We start from the raw sequence: 27,360 nt of genomic DNA on the forward strand, positions 1-27,360 counted from the left end.
GTTAGTCGATTCAGATCTGGTAATTCCAACGTTGTGACGAAAGGCAACTGTTGATTCATGTTTGGCGAAGCATACCCAGGATAAGTTGGGATCGCCTGAGAAATGGGTCTTTGCATACCAGCATCACATATTTGATGCTGATAACTTTGATAAGGTTGATAGGCATAACCATTATGATATGATTGATGGTGATCGTTTTGAATATATGGCTGCCCATTACCAGCAAAGGTTTTTTGCTCAGGTCCTCGGTAAGCTTGTTGGAATTGCGGTTGTTGATATTGCACCAGCCATGGCTGTGAAGCCATTTGCTGTTGTCCAATACTAGATGTTTGACCAAGATGAGGGGTGATAGTACCCATTTGAGCCTGAGTCACTTCAGTTAAGGAGCCACTAATCAGCGATTGTGGTTGTGTCGTGGAGACAAGAGGTTGTTGTATTACGACCTAAGAGACTTGAGGTTGACATACAACAGGCAGCGCTTGTACTTGCGACACCGTCACAATAGCCAGTGTAGTGGGAATATTCGACACAGGTAGATTTTGTTGCATTGAATATACAACTCTTGGCTATTGAGGTAGTTTTGGCACCCAACCATTGGATGCAATTCCAACTTGCCCTGAATTCTGTTGTGAACTCTCATATGGTTGTTCTCTGGAGGGAACAATGAAAAGGCATACTACCCCCCATATGGCGGAAATCCAGTGTTCAAAGGGAAAATTGGTCTTTGTAGAATGGGCTGCCCAAATTGATACTGTTGTGAAGGATCAATTTGCTGAGACTCAACATAAGAAATTTCAGATATTATTCTGAACGAACAAATGAGAACAGACCATACTGTTGAAGCAGTCCCTAGGTGGACTTCATCTAGCGGTTGAGAGCTAGTTGGGACAATGGTATAGCAGCGAAAATTATTGGAGTAGTGGCAGGAGGTTCTGTTGCTGCTATATCGGATGATACAGTCCTAGATGTCGATGGTTGTTCAGACATATTCAGTCTATCCAAGAGACTTCCTAGCGATTCTACAGGAACTTGCAATGAAGGGTGACTAACTTCTGAATTAGAAGGATATATGTGTATCACAGTTCCAAAATGCAATGGGGTACTGGATGGAAGATCCTCCACAATCTCTTCTATCGCAATCAGTCCAGGTGGAAGACACAGACCATCAGGTCTTTAAAATATTTTTGGTGCCGAAGAAGGTACACACTCTACAGCAATAGATGTTGGAGGGGTGACACCTTCCGAATCAGTCCTAGATGGAGTTGGTTCAGGAATAGATGTGTTTACCGTGACACTAGGATCGGTTCTAATGTCCTCTTGTAACTCTGGAACTTCTTCTATAGAGGTAGGGATACTAGAAATAGTTGGAGTAACTAGAGTATCTGAGGATGTTGAAACACAAGTTTCAGACAAACCAGGAGACTTTGACCCAGTTAAACGAGATCACTTGGCCTAGAATGGTTTCGTTTCTGGAGTCAAAGACGGTTGACTCGTTAGTCTCCACGAATGACGGGGTTTTGATTAAATTTCTTCCAGGATTGCGGATTACTTGATCAACTCAAAATAAAAAGGGGAAAATATTATTCCGAATTAAATGAATTTTATGACGCTTTGACACAACTTTATTTTTCAATTTTTAAGAGTCAAGAAAAAGATAAATGTTGGGTCCCTATAATACTAGTGATTACCCCATTACTATTGTAGTTATACCCCTTATTTATATTGTTGTGCCCCTATTACCCCCATATTGTTATTTCTGTGCCCCATAGAATCCCTCTATTGTTATTTTTGTGGCTTTATATTATTATTGTTAGGTCGGCTTCCTTATATTGTGACTCCTTAGACTCCTATATATAGAAAGGAGGTTTTGTCATTTGTATCATCCAAGAATTGTTCATTTATGTAATGTAAAGGAGGTTGCCCCCTCGAAGAGGCTGAATTCTAAGGCGTTGATCTATCTTTTCTATCTTTTCTTGAGCTGGTTTCATAACATTTGGTATCAGAGCTTTGGATTCTAGGGTTTCGCTGCTCCAAACAGGTCATCATGGCATTTTCACTATAACCTTTTTTCTGTGATGTTTCAGAAGTAAAAAAAAAAACCATTTGAGAAGAAATCGTGCTGAACCTTGGGTCAAATTTCAGAGCTTTTCGCGTGATATTTGTGGAGATATGATCTGAGGAAGTTGGTCTTTTTGCAGACTCCTGAATTACATTCAAAACAGGTGACCTGGGGAAAATCGTCATAACTTTCTCTCTGGGGATCGGATTGAAATTTTGTAAGAAGGTACAGAAAGAGGACAAACTGTAGTTTCTTGTATGTGTGTTTCAGATTCAAAGGTTGAAACAGTGACTCGTGGCACGTCGTACAAGTTCGCTCTACTGAACCAGTCTAAAAGCAAGTCACTGTGGGAGATTTCACATAACTCTTCCTTGGAGAATCCAATTTGGCTCAGACTTGTGGCATTGGAAAGAGGATGCAGAAGGCTACTACAGATAGCAATTTTAGAATTGGATGATTCGAAATTACAGAGATACATCAGATTCAATATCAGGCTTCTATAAAGTGAAAAAAGGTGTGTAGTTTTTTTTTTTATTTTTGTGTAAGCTTGGTTTAACGGAATTCAAAGGGCATAGTAAAGCATTATTATCGGTAACTGATGCCCCGAGGAAAGAAAATGCAAACACCTAGTAAGGAACCTGAAAGCTCTAGCATGACTCATGAAGAAGAGGAAGAAATGCTACATGATATATCAAAATTACAAGAACAAGTGCAACAAATGTCACGCTCACAAAAGCTAACAGAAGCTAAGATAAGTGGCGTGGAATCTAAGATAAATGGCGTGGAATCTAAGATAAAGGGCATGGAAGCTAAGATGGAGGATTTGATGGCAGATTTGAAGATAGATTTGAAGACAGACATGGAAGAATTAAAGAAGTTGCTACAAGAAAAGGTCACTAATGGTGAAAAGGTAGTAAAGGAAACTCATGATGAGAACAAAAGAAATGTTAATCATGATTCCATAGATGCTAATGTTGGATCGAAGAATCACCATATTCCAAAAATCGATATGAGGAAGTTTGATGGCAAGGATCCCGCCACATGGATATTACAGATGGAGCAATTCTTCGATCTCAATAATGTGCAAAACGCACAAAAGGTACGTATGGCAACTGTATATTTGGAACCAAATCAGTTTGTATGGTATCAATGGCTTTGCTCTCGTAAACAATTTATCACTTGGGCAATTTTTACGGAAGAATTGATAGCACATTATGAAGATACAAAAAGCAACACTTTTTTTAGCCAATTGATAAGTCTCAAACAAAAGGGTTCAGTAATGGAGCACATTGAGGAGTTCCAAAAATTGAACATAAGGGTAAAAGATATTCCAGAGGAGCATAGGATTGATGTGTTCATAGGGTCTTTAAAGGATAATATCCAACATGATGTTCGCCTTTGGGAACCTGATTCATTAGAGAAGGCATTCAGGTTAGCAAGAAAAATGGAAAGCAAAATTATGGCAACCAGGAAGCATACCACTCACAACTATAAAGACGGAAGTGTTGTTGCCCCTAGTCTTCCACAACCTATAAGGTTGACACCACAACAATTGGAAGAAAAAAGAGCAAAAGGGCTTTGTTACAGTTGTGATAGCAAATACACTAAAGGTCATAAGTGTGCTGAGAAGAAATTATTCTACATAGATTGTGAAGAGGAAGAAGAAAAGGAGCAAGAAAGGTCAAAAGAAGAAGATATACTCCAGGAACAAAGCCTAGATGAAGAACAAATAAATCCGACCATATCTTGTAATGCATTGGCGGGAATTACCACTCCTCAAACCATCAAGATAGAAGGACAAATCAAGAAGAAAAAGGTAATAGTGTTGATTGATTCAGGAAGCACCCACAATTTTATTCATTGTAGGGTAGCAAAAGAATTGAATTGCTTCCTATATCCAGCACCAGAGTGTCAAGTGATGATTGCAAATGGAGGAACAATAAATTGCTCTGGAAAGTGCCATAATATCAAGCTATCCATGGGAGAATATGTATTGACTAGCCCAATGCTTTCCATTCCAATGGGAGGTGCTGATGTTGTACTAGGAGTCCAATGGCTACAATCCTTGGGTACAATAGCTTTTAATTTTCAAGAACTTTTCATCAAATTTTCTACGGAAGGAAAGGAAGTTGAATTAAGGGGTATTGCAGGGAAACCAGGAAAGATAATCAGCTCTAATGGCATGACAAAGCTTCTAAAAAAGGAGCAAAGAGGTGTAATTGCACAATTATGTTCGCTAGATGTTTCCACATTGGAATCATCTATTTCTCCAGATCTCCAAAAAGTCCTGGACAATCATTCCAAGGTATTTGAGACTCCCAAAGGTCTCCCACCTATGCGTGATCATGATCATGCTATTCATCTGATTCCAGGAAGTGTTCCTCCAAACATCAGGCCGTACAGATATCCCTATGTCCAAAAAAGTGAAATTGAACGTATGGTTGCAGAAATGCTAGAGGCTGGTATAATTCAACCGAGTCAAAGTTCTTTCTCAGCTCCAGTAGTATTGGTGCACAAGAAGGATGGATCATGGCGCATGTGTCCGGATTATAGGGAGCTCAACAAGCTCACTATTAAAGATAAGTTCCCCATTCCTGTTATTGATGAATTACTGGATGAATTGCATGGATCAATTTACTTCACCAAGTTGGATCTTCGTTCAGGATATCATCAAATCAGAATGAAGATTGAAGACATTCCAAAAACGGCATTTAGAACTCATGAGGGTCATTATGAATTTTTGGTCATGCCTTTTGGCCTTACCAATGCACCTTCAACATTTCAAGGTTTGATGAATTCAATTTTCAAACCATTCCTTAGAAAATTTGTGTTAGTATTTTTTGATGATATACTAATCTACAGCAAGTCTTGGAAGGATCATGTTGAACATGTTGACAGGGTGCTACAACTATTGGAGGAGAAACAATTATATGCAAAAAGATCCAAATGTTTCTTTGGAGTCCAGGAGGTGGAATATTTGGGTCATATTGTATCTCATGAAGGAGTTAAGGTAGACCCTAGCAAAATTAAAGCCATTAAGGAATGGAAAATCCCCACATCCATAAAGCATCTGCGAGGATTTCTTGGGTTGACAGGGTATTATCGCAAGTTTGTTAAGAATTATGGGAGAATAGCAGCACCTCTAACAACATTATTGAAGAAAGATTCATTTTCATGGACTCCGGAAGCAACAAAGGCCTTTGAACATCTTAAAGAGGCAATGTGCCAAGCACCGGTCTTAGCTACACCGGACTTCACAAAAACCTTTATTGTGGAATGTGATGCTTCAGGAAATGGAATTGGTGCTGTTCTAATGCAAGATGAAAGACCCATTGCTTTTGAAAGTCGTCCAATCAAGGGAAAGTTTTTAAGCAAAGCTATTTATGAGAAGGAAATGTTGGCAATACTCCATGCACTTAAGAAATGGCGACCCTACCTAATGGGAAGACACTTCAAGGTAAAAACGGATCATGATAGCCTTAAATACTTTTTAGAACAAAGATTATCCTCTGAAGAGCAACAAAAGTGGGTCACAAAGATGTTGGGTTATGACTTTGAAATCATCTACAAAAAAGGGAAGCAAAATGTGGTGGCAGATGCACTCTCAAGAAAGGATGAGGATGTGGAAGCATTGTTGTGTGCCATTTCTATTATCCAACCAGATTGGATAAACGAAGCAAGGGAGGAATGGAAGAATGACGAAGAAGTGTGGGCACTTATTCGAAAGCTACAACAAGATTCCAGTACTTCTGATACATTTAGCTGGCAAAATGATTCGTTATGGTACAAAGATCGCTTATACCTCTGTAAGAATTCCCAGCTAAAACAAAAGATTCTTATGGAATTGCACACTTCTCCCTTAGGAGGGCACTCAGGATTTTTAAAAACTTACCACAGGGTTAAGAAGGAATTTTTTTGGGATGGCCTTAAATCAGATATTCAAAAGTTTGTGGCGGAATGTTTGGTTTGCCAACAAAATAAAGTTGAAACAATTAAGACACCGGGTCTATTACAACCTTTATCCATTCCAAGCCAACGTTGGGAGGAGGTTTCAATGGATTTTATCACAGGTTTACCCAAGTCTGAGGGAAAGAGTGTCATCATGGTGGTAGTTGACAGACTTACCAAGTATGCACACTTTTGTGCATTATCACATCCATTTAAAGCCAGTACAGTTTCTACTGCATTTATGGAAACAGTTCAAAAGCTACATGGAAACCCAAAGATTATTGTAAGTGACAGAGATCCCATTTTCACTGGAAATTTTTGGACAGAATTATTTTCTTGTCTTGGTACTCAGTTAGCTCATAGCTCATCTTATCATCCTCAATCTGATGGGCAAACTGAGATAGTAAACAAATGTTTGGAAGGATATCTTCGTTGCTTTGTATCTGATAAACAGACACAATGGGTCAAATGGTTGCCTCTGGCTGAATGGTGGTATAACACTTCCTTCCATACAGCAACAAAAATGACCCCATTTATGGCACTTTATGGGTATCAACCACCATCCATCACATCATATTTAAGAGAAAATTCTAAGGTTCAGGCAGTGGAACATCACATCGAACATCAACAACAAGTCCTCCAACTCTTAAAGGATAACCTCGTGTTGGCACAAAATAGAATGAAACAACAGGCAGATCAACATCGCAGTGAAAGAAGTTTTGATGTAGGTGATTGGGTATTCCTACGGCTACAACCATATAAGCAAATGTCCCTAAAGCAAGCTAAGAAGGATAATAAATTATCACCAAAGTATTATGGTCCGTACAAGGTGTTGCAAAAGATTGGTACTATGGCATACAAATTGGAGCTTCCTGCAGCTTCTCGATTGCACCCAGTTTTCCATGTTTCATGTTTAAAGAAGGTTATAGGTGACAAGCTCCCAATTCAAACAATATTGCCAGAACTTGACGAGGAAGGAAAAATTATATTGGAACCGGAAGCAGTCACAGAAACAAGAACTCGACAGCTACGAAATCGATCAATTTCAGAGTATCTTATCAAGTGGAAGAACTTATCCGCTGAAGATTCCACATGGGAGGATGAGAATTTTATGCAGAAGTATCCAGAACTACTCAAGCGTTGAGGACAACACTTTTTTGAAGGAGAGGGGCATGTTGGGTCCCTATAATACTAGTGATTACCCCATTACTATTGTAGTTATACCCCTTATTTATATTGTTGTGCCCCTATTACCCCCATATTGTTATTTCTGTGCCCCATAGAATCCCTCTATTGTTATTTTTGTGGCTTTATATTATTATTGTTAGGTCGGCTAGATTATATTGTGACTCCTTAGACTCCTATATATAGAAAGGAGGTTTTGTCATTTGTATCATCCAAGAATTGTTCATTTATGTAATGTAAAGGAGGTTGCCCCCTCGAAGAGGCTGAATTCTAAGGCGTTGATCTATCTTTTCTATCTTTTCTTGAGCTGGTTTCATAAGAATAAAGATGACTCTAGTCACCTTCAATTTTTAATGAGCCTGAAGTGACAGGTGCTCAAATGGACATTTTTTTAAGGAGTCTGAAAAGGAATGAAAGTGACAATATGGCAGTCAATCTTCTCGAATGATATGTTCAATGCATTGCGATCGATAGGGCGACAGACACGGCTTCCTAAGGATAAAGGATGTAGCCTATTGTGGTTTCCCAATATATACTTGATGGTACGTGGGAGCATAAGTCCATACTGGCACTTGTCGTCTCAAAGAGGAGGAATCACCCAACCTACGATGAAAGTGATAGTTACCAGGCTTTACGATGTTGGAATACGTCCCTAGCCTAGACTTCTAAATGTTATGCGTTAGGTTCCAAAGTGTTTTTATGTTCATTGAGGTTTATTTTACAGTTGATCTTTCTTAAGAAGTTTTCCTTTAAAGGTTCACCATGTGATGTAGATATACAATTCCTAAATATGCAATCTAAGATGATAAACAATTGTTTGCTTTATTTTTGCAATGAAAATCCTAGCTACTAAGGAAAGAGAGATGAAATTCTTTCAACATAGGGCAGAGAGCACACACTAGATGCACTTTTCCTAAATCAATTTCAGCATGCAGTCTAAATGCAAATGCACATGCATGTGTTGTTTTTTAGTTTCCTTAATGTGAGAATGACAAAAATAAAACTAAGTGACAGTACCAACAAATTTTTCTCCAAAAAACGAAAGGAAGGCTAAGACGACACTTTGTGATTTCGAATTCAAAAAATGAAAGGAAGACTAAGACAACACTTTGCGACTTCGAATTCAAAAAATGAAAGGAAGACTAAGACGACACTTTGCGATTTTGAATTTACAACTGCTTTTGACACTTGAAATACTAATGATTCAAATCAAATACAATGGAAAAAGTGCAATCAACTATCTGAAAGAGGACGACTTTATGACACTCTTTTTCTTGACTGAAAACGACACTTGTGACACTTTCAAATCAAAAGACGACAGTTCGATTAAGCTACTATTTGCAAAGGAGAACTGCAAATGATGAAAAATACCTAAAAACATTCACAATTCCTTCTGATGGAGGCTGAAATAATGCAAAGGAAGAAGGTTTCAACAGTGATATACTAATCATAGACAGCGAAACTACTCAATAAAGCTGAAGACAATGAAGAAGAAACCAAAATCTGGAGGCAGAAACAGTCTCACTCAATCATCACACCTGTAACACAGGGAAATAGGGATGCATCTCACCTGCAACACACGAGAGGTGTGATGCATCCAGATTGCCAATGAGAGATAGTGCGATGGTCCAAGGATGAGAGTGAGCTTGGTTTTCACTCACAGTTTGTAGCTAAGTTCAGGGATTTAGGTTGAGCTAATGATTGTCAGTAAACAAACAAGTATAGGGGCTGATCTAATGAGGTTATTTCAGCTACCACCAGGGCACTTAGGATGTTTGCAAGTCAAATGTTCAATTCATAAACCAACCCAAAGATTGACTGAAGCAGCGTTGATCTATTTTGGAGTTGCATAGCAAAAGAAGTTCGAAGGCTAGCTGGCTTAACTTCAGGCTCTGTGTGTGGTTTATAAAGCAAACAACAGTAACAAAACAAACAAACTATTCACTCCCCAGCGGAGTCACCATTTTGTTATCGGGAAAAATAGTGTCCATTTAGAGCTGCTAGTCCCACTAAGACAGGTAGCTATCTTAGAAACAAACAAACTAAAGTTACTTGTATTTTCCTTTATGAGAGATAGATGAGAGAGAAGCAGAGAGTACCAACCTCAGTCTTTCGCTAGTCTCCTTGCTTGTTTCCTCTCTCCCATGATAGAGCTTTCGCCACTCCTTTCTCACTTGTCCCGCTTCAAAGAACACCTGTAGAGTCAAAGCAGCAAAATACCATCAAAAGATAGACATCTATAACCATAAACAATGTAGGATAAGATGTACATTAACCATATAAATGCATATGCAAATACAAGATTGAGAGATATACAAGCATATGGAGGAAAACTCAAATAGCTTTATTGATAGTAGTAATAGAAGAGAGGATTACAACCAAGCTGCCTAATCCAACATCATCCTCCCAGCATGAAAGCCCTCTTCATCTCATACAAATCAAGATCACCCAACAATGTCTTCAAACAGAAACCAACAACACTTCCTTGCAAATTACAAAATTCCAGCCTCTGGATCTCTAGGATGAGGGATCCATATATAGATGTTTGCAGGAGAGTGAGTAAACTTCTAGGATTTTGATTAGTGTCATTTCACTGATAATTCTTGGTTCCACTTGGAGATTTCATGATCTCTTACTCATCCTTGGGTGAATTCAAAGAGGCAAGTGTCATATGAGCAGTTTCTAGAAGATTCTTTGAGTTTCCACCTAGCAAACTGCTTCTGCCATTTGTCTTCTCTCGTTCATCACACCCTACAGAATGGATTTTCAATATGCATTGTACCCCTCGTGTGTAACGGGTGAGATGCATTGCATCCTCAGCATGGAGTAGTCTGTATGGTCCAGTTTTGAGCAGTTTTTCAGGGAGAACTTCTGGGAAATGATGTGATCAGCCGACCTTGTTCCTTTAGGGTATGAAACAACACTTTTAGTGTTTTAGAAGCCCTTGGTTTATGGACATATGTGATTGGGATTTCAGTGCCCAAATATATCTATAACAGTCTTTGTCTTATGATCTTATAGAAGATTTACTTGAGCTTGCAATATTTTGATTTCTTCAGTCTGGAGAGACATGTTCTATGCTGCATTTGCCAACTAATTAGTAGATGCCACTATGCTTGTTGTAGAATATGTAGTTGTAGGAATGGTTGTGATAGGCAGTGCTTCCAAAGGGACAACAACCATTTGGAAGCTTTCTCCTATTCTTTGATCATCTTTTCCATCTCTTTCTCCATTTGTTTCAACTGTGCACTCTGCTGCATGATGAGCTTCATCATGTATGCCTATTGTGTCTCTCTTTCTTCAATATGCTTGGCCAGAGGATCTTTTGTGGTTGGTAACTTCAATTGCTTCCTCAATGTTGCTATGTGTAAATTCTTTTTCCTTACAAGATCTTCTTCAACATTGATGTTTTTAGGGTCATAACCAACTTTGATCACCAAGTCCTCCAAATATTTGATCCCGGTGTCTTTGGAAAGTGCATAGACCTTTTCCATCTTCAATTGTGATTGAACATTGGCTAATGTAGCCTGCAATTTAGACAAACTCATAGAAGTGTTAGTGACAGTGGAGAAAATCATTTGCCCAGTCTACTTGTGCATCTCCATTTGGTCAATGGGATGTATATCTTTTACATAAAATTCAAATGATGTCTTCTTGTAGTCTGATGCTACCTTGGGCTAGGGAACCTATGCTTGGAGAAACTCCATCTGCATTTTACCTTTCTCTGAATCAATGGTTGACAATAGCTTTCTTTGAGAACTGGAAGTCTGCTTCCAGAACTGATTGTAGGTATTGATCTTCAAGGCATCATTCCTCACTTTTATCTCCTTATAAATATCAAATATACTCTTTTCTGCCTCCTATGTAGTAGATGTGCTAGTCTACATAGCCTGTTGCTGATCCTGTGAAGTTGTGAAGGTAGTAGGAGAAAGAGTAGTGTGCTCACCTATCAATGAGGAAAGAAGTGGCTCTTTGAGGGTGATGATGTTCTCCTGCTCTAAATCCTTGCTGAGGCTTATTTTTTAACTGATCTTGGCCTTCTTCCTATATATGATTTTGAAGCCTTCACAGAAAATCTCAGTCCCTGAAGGTGACTCTTCTTCCCTGTTTCTCTTTGTTGTTTTCTCCTGCATGATAGGAGTCTGTACTCTAGAGGATGACACAAGATTCTCCTCGGCCTATTGTAGGGTGTTCTTAGTCCATTCTAGCTGGTTTTTATACTTCTCTATCTCTATTCTCATTGTGTGAAAATAAGAAATAGACTTGTTTTCTACTCTTAACTTAGAAATGACGCATAATGGATCATATGACTAGGTGAAACTAATTTTGAACTGCATGTCTTTCTGTAGCTTATCTGATTCTTCCCCTAGTTCCCTTTTGTTGCAAATCAAAGGCATTATCTTTGTTTTGATTTTGAATTGGGACTTCTTCTTGGTACATACAAAGTGGATCTCATCATTGTTGAGTGTCTACCTTATGTACTCTAGAGAAAAAATCCTCATTGCGAGGAATTTTGGCAACTTGTAAGGGGCAAGCTCACATCCAAATATCCTTAGTTTTGTATAATTTTGAGGTACCAATTGCCTGTCTGGACTTGGTCTGATAGTTGCAAAATTTTCTAAATTTCTTCAGTGATCCTTGGCTCTGTCCTCCTGCTTAAGAGACTGAGTGCTGGATGTACAAACATCTCTATGAATTGTTTGTAAGAGTATTCCTTTTATTCCTTCATCACCAGTGTAGTCCAGAAGATGACTGATTGTTGATTTCCTACTTCGTCCATATTTTGTAAGGAAATCTTAATGTTGTCTCCCTGAAAATATAGGAACATATAAACCAATAGAAAAGCATACTTGAATACCTCCTCAATTTCGAATTTGATAAACTTATCATGAATAGAATCTGCAAGAAATCGATTAAAGTTAAACATGATAGAAGGCTTCGAATCTACAGAGAAAATGGAAAGGAATCCTATAATTGCCTCATCTACCCACTGATATGAGTAATAGCCAAGTATGTAAGAGATGACTATGATAATTTTCTTGGCTCTCTCATGAAAAATAGAGGATAGATAGGGAGGATTTTTCTTGGGTAATGGGGCATCTTCAATCAAGAATAGTTCAAGGGTCTTGGCTCTTCTAGCAAAGTCTAGCTTCTGATATAATTCAATGAGTGTCTCATGGGAAAACAAAGTAGCATTCTCTACTGTAGGGGCCTACATCATCTGGCCTATAGCTTAAGGAGTGATAGTGAAAAAAATTTCTCCAGTGGGGAAATGATGGCTCTTTGGCTTGGCAAATAACATGCATGACACTTGCTAAAAAATTCTGGGGTGTTGTGGGTACGAGAAAAATATAGTGGGGCAAATTGGATTCCCACAATTGAATGTCATTGGATTTGTCTATTTATTTGTCCTCGAGCTAAAAATACATGTAAAAAATGTGAAATTCATAGAGAGTTTCATGGATCTTATAGTCTCTGTCTTCCAAAGGGATGTTGTTAAAATCAATGGGAGGGTGGATCAGAGTACTGACAGGTTCTTCTGGTCCCTTGTATTTTGGAGGCATGATTGGATAAAGCTAAGGAAAGTGGTGAAAACTATATTAGAGGCTTACAGTTCACAATGACGACTTGGGATTTGCAGGCAAAAGCAGAGTTAATGGCCTGAAAACGAGCCCATGGACAGTGTCGTTGGCCGGTGAAAATGTTGGAGTTTAGTCTAGAAAACCTATAACAGAGCAATAACAGTGGAAGTGTATGAATTTAGTAACCGGTTAATGCATGAAAGGGAGAATTACATAATAGTATAGTTTTCCCGTTGAAGGTGGTGCAGGTCCATTGGATAATCGATTAAACCATTTAATTGTTTAATGACTTAATTTTGGAGGGAGTAGATGTGATTGGTAGGATCAATGGGAAGATGACGTGGTGAAGGTTGAATGGAGGGAGCGCAACAGATAGAGGAGTTGTATCGAGAGGTGAAGAAAATAATTTTTGGAGGGGGGCGGGAGGCAGTTAATGGTTTATCTTGAGGGAAGTGCGGAATCACACAGCGCTGACATATTGCAATGAGCGCGGTCTCAAATACCGCCCATTTTGGACTCACCCCCTAACTATAAATTTCAGATGATGAGTGGGGGCTAAAACACGTTGTGCTAAGAAATTATTCAAAGAAAATAAATTAACATTGAGATTTACAGAGATGAAAAATAACCTGCAATAAACACAACACAGAAACACAAATGTTTATATGGGAAAACCCCAAATCCGGGGAAAAACCCAACCTAATAAGATCTTATTAGCATTAGCCAAAACCCTGGCCAATTCGACCAAGTGAGCCTTCACCGCTCACCTCCAAGTCTTGCATTACAATGAAGTCCTTACAGCCTTTTATAAGCTCCATTACATATAATACCACGGGCATAATACTATGGGTGCACAATACCATGTGCCCCAAAACCATCACTGTTTAACCTTGTCAACTTTGACTCTATCTCGAGTCAATTTTACCTAACACGTGGGTCATCAGATGTTTGGAGGTGGGCGCAAATGAGGGGAGAACTGCCAAAGTGTTAATGTGACATGGCAAGGCGCTTGGTGGGGTCGGTAGAAATGAATGTAATGCATTGTGGGGGAATAGTTCGAGTGTATGGTGGGGTAATAAAACTTAGGAATAGGGGGGTGGATGAAAATATGAGTAGAGGGGTGACTTTGGGGTATTAAAATGTAGGAATAGGGGTTTAATATACCAACAATTAATTGATATATTAAACATTTTTAGAGTAAAACTTTAATCCCTCGCCTTTCTCTTCTGCACATTAAAATAATATTTTACATTTGAATTTAGAATAAAATCTTCATGTTTTTCCTCTAACCACCATAGTGCTTCTACCTACCCTTTCTTATTTCCATTCTTTTTATGAGCTAACATTTTCTCTTCTTGTTTTGCAGGGTGCATTTAAACTAGCTGACCCAAATCATTTTTCTTTTATGAAAATCTACCTTATCCTATCACTTGTTTCACCATTGGCTCAAATTAAACTGTTGAGTCAATTTTATTTCTACCTAGCTACTGATTTACCAAGTTTAAATTGTTTGGTAAATCTTCATTCACTAACCTATTTAACATAAATTTAAATGTGTTCGTTCATGATTAAACTATATGATCTGAACAAAATTCCAATGATTGTGGAATTTAAGAAAATTTTCACACAACCTTATTTGAAAATACAAAAAATAACTAACTTATGAGTAGTGGAACTTGGACTTGCAACACTTTCAGTCTTATTTTCTATTTTTCTTATTTATTTTCTAACATACTCTCTTTTTATTTTCTTTATTTTCATATTTTTTTGGAAATCATTTGAATATTGAAATCTATGTACAATATAAAAGTACAGATACAAAATACTCAATCACATTAATATCCTATAGTTTATAGGACCCTAACAACGGCTCGAGCTAGGGATGGAACTTCTCCAAGTGAAGTGTCAAGAACATAATATCAATAGCTTTCAGTACTCCATTTTTGTAACGTCTTCATCTGATTTATTTGTTGTTTAGGATACTATTGGTAGCTCATAAATACAGGCTTAGGGCCTTCATTGCGGGCTTCAACCTTTGTTAATAAGTTACACAATCACAAACATAAATACTATGATATTTACAATGATGACAATAAAATCTATAGGCTAGGAAATGTAGTGCTTCAACATCCTGCCATTGACACAACCTCTAGGTATCTCTTCTCCATCTAGGTATTTAAGGTAGAATGCATTATTTCCCATGAAATCATGAAAAACATATGGTCCATTCCAAAAATTATAAAACTTTCCATGTTTTCCTTTTTCTTCTCTCCTTGAATCGCATCCCAAAACTTGGTCCCCAATGTTAAAGTGATCATATTTTATTCTTCTATCAAAAATCTTTTTAATATTTTCTTGAATAAATTGAGTCCTATGGTATACTTCCTCCATAAACTGTTGCAACTGGATAATTTGATTAATCCTTCTCTATACATCATTGGGTTCAACTCACACTTCTTGAATGATATTCATGTCTGGAACTCCTAAGGAGGATGGAAAAACTGCATCCATCCCATAGAACAATTGGTATGGTGACATTCCAATTGATTTTTTAGTAGTAAGTCTGTCAGCCCAAAGTGCATTGAACAGCTTGTTATGCCAAGACTTTTTGTTGTCCTCTAATAGATTTTTGATGATTTTTACCAAAATTTTGTTTGAGGACTCAGCCAACCCATTACCCTAACGGTAATAAGCTATTGAATGTCCCAAAGTGATGTGGTATTTATGGTAGAATTCAACCATCTTTTTAGATTTGAAAGCTGCAAAATTATTGATGATGAGTTTTCGAGGACAACCAAATCTGGAGAGGATATTAGTCTCAAGGAATTTAATAATGATAGCATCAGTGGCATTTCTGGAAGGGTTGGCCTCTATCCACTTGGTAAAGTAATCAATGGCTATAAGAATCCACTTATGTTGGGCAGAGGAAGAGGAAAATTTCACCAATGAAATCTAATACCCATTACTAGAAAGGGATTTTAATAGAGATAGGCTTTAATGGCAGGGGAAACAATTTTCTCTTTCCCTAAAAAATATGGCATTTATGACATGAGGTGACTTGTTTGTGAATGTCAGGGAAAAGGGTAGCCTAATAGAAACCAGCTCTAAGGATTTTATTGGTAGTGGCTTTCCAATAAAGATGTCCACCACAATCACCTTCATAGAATTCCTGCATAACTTTATCTACATCATCCTTCAACAAGAATTTAAGTAAAATACCACTAGTATATTTCCAATCCGATACATTATATATAATCCAAAATTTAACTGCTTTTAACTTAGAAATGTCGCCTTTGTTTTTGTCAAACTAGGAGGAGAATTTAAATTAAATAAAACATAAAGAAAGTCTGCATACTACGGTGAGTTCAGAAATGGCTCATCAATTTTTGGAGTCACCTGTTCCTATTGGTTATCTAATGAATCAGTCAAGTTGATGTCCAATGCATGGAAATTTGACTCAGCCATCAGTTTGGCTAGTTCGTGACGTTTAATTAACTCGGTGGGCTTGATTTCTAAGTCATATTCCAGAATCACAACAATCCATTTTCCTTGCTTTCCATCAGATCCATTCTGTGTCAGAATGTCCTTAACCACTGCATTAGGTACATAAGAAATAATATGGGAATGCAAAATATATACTCTAAAATATTTTAATCCTTTAACTAATGCAAAGGTATTTTTTTCCATGATATTTTATTTCAAACATGCATCTCTTAAAGCTTTGCTAAATAATGTAATAGGATGTTCAAAGCCTTCTCTATTTTTCTGTAGTAAAACTACTGCAATGGTGTGTTCAAAAGAAAAAGAGAAGATTATGAAATCTTTGGTAAAATATAGGTTGATCAACAATGGTGCCTTGGTCAATGCCTATCTAACTAAGCGAAAGGATTGTTTAGCCTCAACACTCAACTTGATTTAAGAGTCCTTTTTAAGCATGTTCATTATGTTTCTAAGAAGTTTAACCAGGTTAGGAATGAATCTCCTTAGGAAATTTATTTTACCAATAAAAGACTGAAGCTCTCTAATGTTTCTTGGATGAATGATTTTTAAAATTGCTTCAGTCCTACTGGGATCAATCCTAATTCCATCCTTGGAAAGAATGTTACCAATAATTTTTCCTACCTCAAGGCCAAACAATGTTTTTTCAGGATTGAGTAAGATGCCAAACCTTCTACATTTTTCAATCACTCTTCTCAGATGTGCTAAATGTTACTCATCAGTTTTTGAATAGACTGTAATGTCATCTAGATAAATCACAATAAAATGGCCAACTTCATCAGCAAAGGAAATATCCATTGCTCTTTGGAAAGTGGCTTCAGCATTCATTAAGCCAAAGGGAATTTTGACATACATGAAAGTTCCCCATGGTGTAGTGAAGGAAGTTTTATCTTGATCATCTGGGTGCACTAAGACTTGGTTATAACCTAAGAAACCATCTGACAAGGAAATCCTATTAGACCCTACTACCTTTTGTAATATATGATCCATTTTAGGTAACGGTTAGTTGTCTTTAAGCGATACCTTATTTAGATTTTTGAAATCATTACACAGTCTGATTTCTCCAGTTTTCTTTCTAGTAGGGACAATATTAGACACCCATTTAGAGTATCTAATAGGAAGTATAATTTTTGCATCATACATCCTTTTTACTTCTTTCTCAACCAAGCGCATTAAGACATGATTGATCCTATGAACTTTTTTCTTGAATGGTTTATGATCTTCTTTGATTGGGATTTTGTCCTGTATGATATTGGTGTCATATGCTTTTAGATCCTCATAGCTCTAGGCGAAGACATATGTGTATTCTTTGAAAAAATATATATATCGTTGTTTTGTGATAATAGGCAGTGATTTTTAGAGTTTTATCATTTTGGGATTCTGTTCACTACCTATATTTCATTCTTCTATGTTTGCCCCTATGGGTTCCATTTTTGGCTTTTTTTGCTACATCATTAAAATAAAAAAGTTCTTCTAAAGGAGCTAGACCCCTTGGCAGAACATTATCTTTAAGCTGAAGTACTTCAAATTCTTCTTTTTCTGGATCAATTTCATGTAATTCTAATTTATGCACATCTTTACCGAGTGAAATATTTACATCTAAATCATCAAGATGTTTATCTACACTAACATATTCAACAATCTAATTTTCTACTTCAGATTCTGGAAATTCAATCATCTGATCTTCCTCTTCACAGTCTGAATCTATGCTAGTGTCTTCATACGCCTCCTTGGATTGCAAAAAAAAAAAATCAATCTCCTTATCACTTCCAAATACCTGCCAATGTCTCATATTATCAGGTACAACATGATGATGTTTAACCTCCACTGTATATTGTTTGTTTGGATGAGGCATTTGGCATGTGCTAGCTGAAAAAGCTAAACCATTAGCCAATACATTCTAATTCCTTGGAATGATAGCAAGGTCATATTCTTCAAAAGTTCTTAAAAAGTAAATGACATCATTCCTGTAGATTCTCAACCTAGGATGCTTTGTAGCATATTCTCCCTTGATCTGTTTAATAGTTAATTCAGAATCTCCCTGAACAACAATTATTTTAGCACCTAACATCTTCAATAGTTGCAATCCTAAGAGAAGTACCTCATATTTTGCTATATTATTGGTGAAATGAAAAATGATTTTTTAGGAATGAACCTCTAGATGATTGTCTCCTGAATTGGACACCCAAACACCTGCCCCTGAACTTACTTTGCTACACGATCCATCAAAGCTCATGTTCCAAAAAGGTTCAATTTCAGAGTTTTGCTACACAATTCGAGTCTAATTTTCTTGTTTTTCATCAATATCATTTCCTTTCTGGGTGACATGTGCATCAATGCCCTCATCGTTGAAAAGAATGATGGACTCCAGGTTAGAATGAACAAAGTAAAGAGGGTAGTTATGTGGTTTATCTTTACTGTTGACCATATATGTTGTGGAGGTAAATCCCCTCTGCGGACAGAGGCGATCCCTACTAGCCCAGACCGAGTCTAGCAACAATCAAACAATGTTATCACGCAAGTTCCTAATTGCAAATTAAAGGTGGATGGTGAGAACCTACTTGGATTCCAACGCTAATATTCGTAGAAGAGACGTCACTCTCGTGCATTTTCTTCGGCCGATCACGATCCCCATGATCTCCGTGATTGGACACCTGCACATGCAAAGAACAACACAAATACAAGCATAAAATCCAATAGATGCAACTATATATCATTCAGAAAAGATATAACTCAACATCAATCATTACAAAGGACAATGAGAGTGGAACCATAATGATAGTCATCTATTATTGATAAACAACAAAGAAGAATACAACCATAGTTCTGACGTCAAATCCTCCTTTGGCTGGGTGATCAGCTACACAAGTCTTGCAAAGCTTGTTGGGGTGGGGAACAAGCCTCTCTCTCCTTGGTGACAAGAATCTCCTCACTTAAATTTGGCCTTATGGATGCAAAGAAGGCTCTTGCAACTTCAATCTCTTGAACTCCTGGAACTCTTACTGTCACCAGCACTAGCACTATGCTAGAATTGAAACTCTTGTAACTAGCTTTCTCAAGGCATAGAGGCAAGCTTTTATAGATAGAGAAGAAAGAGATAGGATCAACCACATTATTCATGGGATTGGCTTTACCACTTGGAAACTTCCATGAAAGGTGGCAAACCACTTTCCCTTCTATGGAGATTCGAAGCCAAACCATCCTAGCTCAACATAGATTTAGTTGGTGAATGGGTTGAAGAGAACCTTCGGGAGCTTGTTGGTTAAAAACTTTACTCAATTCGGTTGGTGCGAGTGTGACTCTGGGACAGAGCGCCAATGGCGCGCCCTTTTTAGAGGATTTCCCTCATTGGCGCGGGCAGTGAACTGTGGACCCGCGCTAATGCAAAAAGAGTTGCTTTCATGGGTAGTCTGCAGGAGATGTCTTCAGGGCATATGAAGCTCATACTTAGAGGAATATGATGTAAGTGGTTTCAGGTCATGTCACTTCTCACAGGTCCCGAAATGACTCCTCCAATGTACGGGTGAGGGGTAACAGGGACAGTGACAAACGGTGACAAATTGTTGTGTAACAGATGCCCCTTAAAGCATGAGGCCCGAGAGAGAGAGAGGGGTTAAATGCTTTACAAGAACATGCGTGACTGAAAACACGGCCGCCAGAGAACCTGCATAAAGAAGTACAACTGATATCTCAAGTACATGATAAATGTGGTATGGGCACAGCCATCCATAGCAGAGTACATAATGCTCTTGATCCAAGGCATGGATGCAGCCATCCAGAGAGGATCGATAAATAGACTCAGGCATGGTTGCAGCCACCCAGTGAATGAGTCATGTAATGATCATAATAATCCACAAATCGCACCCTGGATTCCAACAAACAAAATCCAGGGTCTTGCGCTCCATCTCGACCTGAACAGAGTACAAGTCCAAGCATGTGAATACAGGAGTTGAAGTCGAACATGCATGAACATCGTCTGATTACCAGTCAATGATGAAAACTATTAACAGATGCGAGAGGTACCACCAATAATGAAAATGGCCCTCAAGGTACTACAGGTACAATCTACGGCGTGTGAATCAATGAGCTGGCGTCGAACACCCCTAGAATCATTCGATCAGAGGCCAATGATGAAAACCTCTCGTCGAACATGAAGAACCTACCATTGAGGCATGCAAGCTCCAAGGCACCAAAGGGAGTCTCTAGATCAGCTTCCTGGATAATGAGCTGAAGTCGACAAGAAGTGACCTTGATCAAAGGTGGGCCATAGTGTTTCCCACATCATTGACACGAGACAGAGGAAAGATGTTGTGGTGATTCAGAATTATGTGAGGTATCAGAGGGAGGTTGTAATTCTGCAGAGGTCAACTTCTCTTGAACATATCGGCGGCACGATAGTGGACTTGGCAGTATTTGACATCAAATGAGCAGAGGTCATGGTGACAAGGCAATGAGCAGATGAGAGGTCAAATAAGATCACCCAAACCCATGGAGGCTAGTGTAAAACAAGATGAGATGTTCCCACCCAGACACGAATGCAGACTAGTGCCATGTTCAAGAGCGACATACTGCCAACATGACAATAATTATGGGTCCATTTTCCCCACCATTTCTGGCGAGTACCCCAGTTATTTTTAGCAAGCTTGACGGGGATAGCATATGCTGGTGAGCATCATTATGACGGAATACGATGTCATTAAGTTTTAACGAGTCTGACAAAGGAAGAACTCGGTGTCTTTTCCTATTTAGAGAGTCTGAAACGACAGCAGAAAAGCGAACTCCAGGGGGGTCCTTTTTCGTAAAGTTGTGTCTCCCGAGCCCGAAAAAGTATAAAACAATGCTCGAAAGAACCACCCGATCATTACGATCGAGGAGTACTTTTCATATGTAGTGACATCGACCTGAAAAAGTAAAAAAACGATTGATATCACGTTGTTTCGTAACCATTAACGAGCCTAAAACGACAAGGGTGATGAGCCCCAAAAATGGACAATTATTTGGGCTCATTCAACCTCCTAATTTGACTTAATCCACCATTCTCATTAGTTTATTGCATTTTTTTGGTTATATTTATGCTAATAGAGTGAATTTGGTTCGTCATTATGCCAACAAGTCTAATGGGTGCTTTGTGTAGCCTTTTTGGTCAATTTGGAGACAAAATTGAAGGTCTTAATGAGCACTTGGCAGCCAAATTCGTGGGAGAACAAGGGAGAGGATTTGTAGGAAGGTGTCCCCTTCATTTATGGGCCCTTACCTTGAATTCTCCACCATCAGCTCGGAGTTCAAGGGCCACCAAATCAATCAACACAAGGGCAGCCAAGCAAGTCAAGTAGGACTGTTGTTAACTACAAGTCTTGGGCAACCGAGTCCCTAAATTTTAGGAGGGTTGTTGGGTCCTCAAATTGTATAAATAAGAAGGCTTAGGGCCTCATTTGGGGGTTAGCTAGTTAGCCAGTAGATAGTAGCTAGTGGTTAGTCATTTTGTAGCCAATAGTTAGCTAGCTTGTAGTTCGATTTTTATGCAATAGATTAGCTTTGCTTTCAGCTCATTTTCAAGTCCTCCTTGTGGACAGTTTTGATGTAACTCTTCATTTCTTGATCAATAAAGATGAATCCAGCTTTGCACAAGCTCTAAATATCTCTTTGGAGGTTGTAGCTCTTGGGGTTGGGCCCATCTCAAGTGCCCAGTACCTCCTTTGTTTATCTTTATGTGTTTTGCTGCGTTCTTGAAATAAAATCTGCTATCTAGATTTAGATCTTTCTTTGTTATTTAGATTTCTTTTGATGGTTAAAGTAGCTTTTTATGTTTGGAATAAAGTGGTAGGATTTAGTCATGCATTTAGATCTTTTGGACTATTCTTGCTCACGTGTTGTACATGGTTTCCTTGCAAATAAAGCTGTTGTCCATTCTTGTTACTGTTAGCTAGATCATATTAGGGTAGCATAACTAGATCTTTGTTTTCGTGCATGTCTTTGTTTGTTCAGTTTGAAAAACCACTTGCAGAGTACCTGTTATCCTTCCTTACCTTCCCATACTCCATCCAACCTACCTGCTTCATCCTTCACTTATAAACCTTACCTTACATTTGCCTCATCCGCTTACTTTGCCATGATTCTCATCTTCTTGTGCAACATCGCTTCATCCATCCTTGAACAAATCCAATCGCTCCTTAGCGTCATCCACCAAGTCCTAGACCTCTTCACACCCCTATTTCACCTCCATATTCATTCCTCCATCGTTTTCCCTCCATCCATGCTCCAAAATCCCATTTCGAAACATCCTGTAGAAGAATTACAGAACATCTTGTAGAAACCCCTGCAGACTTCCTGTAGAAGTTTATAAACACGGTTGCATGGCATCCAGACTTTGTGAAACTCTCGGAAAGAATGTTAGGGATCCCTTAGACCCTCTCTGTACCTTCCTGACCTCTTCCATGCATTTCTCCTCCTTGATCCCCCTCTGCACAGTGAAAAGCCAGTTAAAAGCACATGCATGATAATTCTAATAACTTAATCAAAAATACAAAAAGATGTTTTCTTCAGATAGTGATAACTTAGACACATGCATTTTACCTTCCTAGAAGTAATGGCATCTCTTTTCGTAGTTTTCATTCTCTCCTTTGCATCAGTAGGACTAGCTGGTAGAATTAGGGTTTGCTAGGGTTTGTTTTTCTTTTTGGCTTTCAGTTTCTTTTCGCAATTAGATTAGCTTCTTTCGAGTTAGCTTTCATCCATCAATTACAAAGCTTCTTCTAAGAGCTCATGGAAGTTGGCTTAGGCTCCTAGCGGACTTGTGCCAGCTGACCAAGTGACAGATGCGGCAAGAGCTAGTACTTGTGCATACAGCACCGTCGCTTCCAAGTTTGTTACGAACTACCGGGTTGATAAAATTAAAGAAGGGAGTTCCAGGAGTTGTAGCATTATTGCTACAATACTGGAGCCCACCATCTTTTTGGCGCCGTTGCCGGGGAAGCGTCAGAGTATTGGTGATTGTTGCTTTTCTTCTATTTTCCACTACAATCTTCTGCTAAGTAGTTTATTTCATTTCCATTATGCAATTTCATTTATGCAAAAGTAGATTAGCCTTTCCTGCTTTCATAGATTAGCATTTCAATTCTGCAATTTCATTTCTGCAAGTGTAGATTAGCATTTCAATTCTGCAAGCGTAGCCTAGCATTTCATTCCGGCAATTTCATTTGAGCAAAATAGATTAGTCCTTTCTTGCTTTCATTTCAATTCCGCATTTTCATTTTAGCAAGGTAGTTAGTTGTAGTTCAATCTATTTCAGTTTTGCAGGTAGAAGTAGAAAAAAGAAAAAATCAAACAAAAATATTTCCTTTCATGCCTTGTAGGAGTAGAGATAAGTTAGAAAAATATTTTCACAACACCCCCCTTTGCTTCACACAGCCAATCTTCTCTCTTCTTCGATGGCTGTGACTAAGAAGAACCCCTGGGTGGACATCAAGACATATTTGAAGAACCTCTAGGGGAGAAGAAGAAGAAAACATTCCTCTGGAGCAAATGGCTACAAGTAGAAATGTTGGGAGCAATACCTTGTCCAAGAATGAGTTTGCAACTCAAATGGAAGATTTCAAGAGTGATATGAGGCAGTTTCTTGCCATGCAACTGGATACCTTACAGATCCAAAGGAAGCAAGAGGGAGCCAAGAGCGCTTGGGTCATCTTTTGTCCTAGGTGCACTAGAAAGCATCCTAGGAACGAATGTCCAATGCACTCCCTAGAAGTGTGTTTCATCTGTGAAGAATACCATCCTACAAATCAGTGCCCTTCCTTGCCTGGACTTAAAGTTGCATATCAGAGAGCCAAAGGAGCCACTGAACCACTCCATTATATGAACCAAAGGAGGCCGCATGGACCTAGATCTTACCAGCAGGAACTGCAAGGGACATCCGAGACCTATTATGACCCCTATCAAGCCACTTTCATGCCTTCTTGGGGTCCCCCTGCTCATCCTTCTTGGTTCACACCTCCTCCTTGTTCCTTCCCAGATCCATATTATGCCCAACCAGTTGCTCATTCATTTCACTCTTATGCTCAGCCACAGCCTCAGTGGAATGCACCTCATCAGGGGTGGAGGCCCCAATACAACACTCCTCCTGCTTCTTTTCCTCCACCACCTGTTCATCCACAACCATCACCTCCTGCTCCACCAAGGCAACCCCAAATGCCTGCCCAACCACAACCCCATCCACATCCATCTCAAATCTACGCCCCCACTCAGCTACCCATACCACCATTTCCAAATCTACACATTGGAGTAGCTCAAGTCCCTTACAATGCTGAGGCACAACATGTCCAAACAACTCCTCTTGAGCTCCAAGATGTTCACCATAGCTCAGGAAGAGCCTTGCAAAAAAGAGATTATCTTGAAAGCATTGAAGGACCACATCCGGAAAAACAAGATTCAAAAGAGGAGATCAAAGAACCATGGGCTGCACTTGATGAAGAGAATAGATCAGAATCAAAGATCGAGAGAGTTTCCTCATGGTTACCATCAAATCTTCCATGTATTCAAGAGAAAGATCAACAAAAGGAGGAAGATGAGAAAGTCATGATAGAAAGTGACATGAAGAATGATCCAGATCAGCAAAAGGAGGAAGATGAGAAAGTCATGATAGAAGGTGACATGAAGAATGATCCAGATCAGCAAAAGGACCAAGGATATCAAAGCTATATTGAGACATGGTTCCAGACAGTCACTAAGTTGCAGCAGTACTCTCTTCCTCAACTATGTTTGATCCCTTCAAGGTCAGATCATTTGGTCTCTGAGATCTGGATACCTATCCAAGCATGCATTTCGAGCCTCCACATCATTTTGTCTCTAATCTCGATGTGCACATGGCTCCATTGGAAGTATTCTTATACTTGAGAACGATTTTGTTTTTCAAGTAGGGTAGGGTAGAAAAAAGAAAAAATAAATAAAAAAAGGAGAAAAAAGAAAAAGAAAAAAAACGAAAAAAGAGGAAAATAGAAATCTAAGGTGAAAACCTCCTCAGAGGCACCTTAGATTGGCTCATTGATTGAAAACCTCCATGAGGCAGTCAATGGGTTGGGAAAAAAGAGAAAAGAGAATAAGATCTTTGGGTGAAAACCTCCCTTCGAGGCGCCCAAGGCAGGCAATTAGGGTGAAAACCTCCATGAGGCACCCTAGTTGTTTTTCAAAAAAAAAACAAAAGAGAAAAAGAAAAAGAAAAATAAAACTAATTCCATCGGCTAATTGCAGGTTGCAAGAAGGACATTTCATGACAGGAGGAGCACTCAAATCAAGGTTAAAGGAATTTTTCTTGTGCCTTCTACAGGAAACTCTGTATTTCTATAGGAAACATCCTGTAGAACCTTTGGACGAACCAAATTCAAGTCTAAAATGGAATCTGATGGTGGGAATCTGTTGATTAGGCCTACAAGCACTTGTGTGTCCATCCCTTGCCTTTCTCCATCATTTTTTCCACCTCATTGTGCTTCTCATTGTGCTTCTACAGGAACTTCCTGTAGAAATTGTGGGAAACTAGACATGGATTTCAAAAAGTGGTTTGGCGAACATGGTAGCTTCCTCAAGGGTTCAGAAGCCCTCATGCAATCTTCCAACTCCTCCTCCATCATCTCCATACCTGCATCACAGCCCAAGCTCAGTTTTCCCTTCCATGCAAACACTTGCAAAATGCCTTGAAGAAAAAACACATGGAACAAAATTTGTTTTTGCCATAACTTGAAAACCATGCATCCATTTGACAAACCGTTTTATGGGGAATTGTACAAGGGTGATGACAACATGCCTAAGCAGTTTCATGCCGTTCCGGTGCACGGTTTCCAAGAAATTAGCCTCCATCGCCATCAGCCATTTTTGCGTTTTCTCCATATCCGTGCATCCATTTTAAAACCTATTTCATGGGGAGATGCACATGGGTGATAGTAGCCTACCCCAGCAGTTTCAGCCGATTCCGATGTAGGGTTTCCGAGAAATCAATCTCTAAAATCTTCAGCCATTTTCCATTTTTCTCGAAATCCGTCCATCCATTGATCACGATTTTATACAATTTGAGGACTCGTCCTAGAGGAACGAGTGGTATAAAGGGTAGCAACTAGTTCCGGTAATGGTGGAACTGCTCAAAACATGTAATGGTCAAGAGGCTGGCTAATAAAACCACTCATCGCTGCGGTTCCTCAGGAAAGGAAAAACAACCAAGTGAAAGCATATGATCGGCCAAAGAGATGGTGGTGATGGAAAGAAACAACCAAGGCTCATCTAATTTTAATGGATAAACGACAATCACGAGATGTAAATCGAGTATGGGTTCATTTTTACACAAGCTTGAACCATGGAGAACTCTGCTTGGATTCGGTTTCATGTTTACACAAGCTTGAAATGAAAAACTATGCTTGTTATAAGCTCGCATGCCCCCAGCATAATGACGCAAATCGAGGTACATGCCCCCCAAGCTTCATTGCATTCAACAAAGTGGATGGAATGAAGGTTCACTCTCGAGATCGATGAAATACTCGACTTGTATTTTACAAGATCTTAATCAAAAGACTCGATTTGGAAAGGGAGTTGGTTGACACAGTAAAAGAACTATCCTCATAACCCTTGTTTCATTTTTTAACGAGGTCGCCACAAGATCAAAACGATCCTCGGAACATCTAGTTTCATCTTTTAAGGAGCTTGACACAGGAAAACGAACTATGCTCCGTGAAACATAGTTTCATTTTTTAAGGAGCTTGACACCGGAAATGAACTATGCTCTACCAGAACTTCATCATAATGAATAGAAAGTCGGGGCTTCCAAGAGTGCCACTCTGGGTGGAAGGGTAACATCTCAGAAGTCAGGACCCAATGCCCCCAAGACACTATGCATGACGACGACATCACTGGATATAGGCACGGGATAGGTGGCCACGTAGTTGATCTGTGGTGGGGTAGATGCAACTAGTGGATGAAAACTAGGAGGGGACGACAACGACGCAGGAGGCATCGGGGGACTAACGAATGAAACTTGATCGATAGTCACAATTATTCGATCGTGCGGAAAGCAAACCACACGGAAAAGCAAAGAAACGAGGGCCCCCATGG

Source organism: Pinus tabuliformis, chromosome 6, assembly GCF_031772625.1.
Source record: "Pinus tabuliformis cultivar Carrire ecotype Pingquan chromosome 6, CPIR1, whole genome shotgun sequence".
NCBI classification, from domain to species: Eukaryota; Viridiplantae; Streptophyta; class Pinopsida; order Pinales; family Pinaceae; genus Pinus; species Pinus tabuliformis.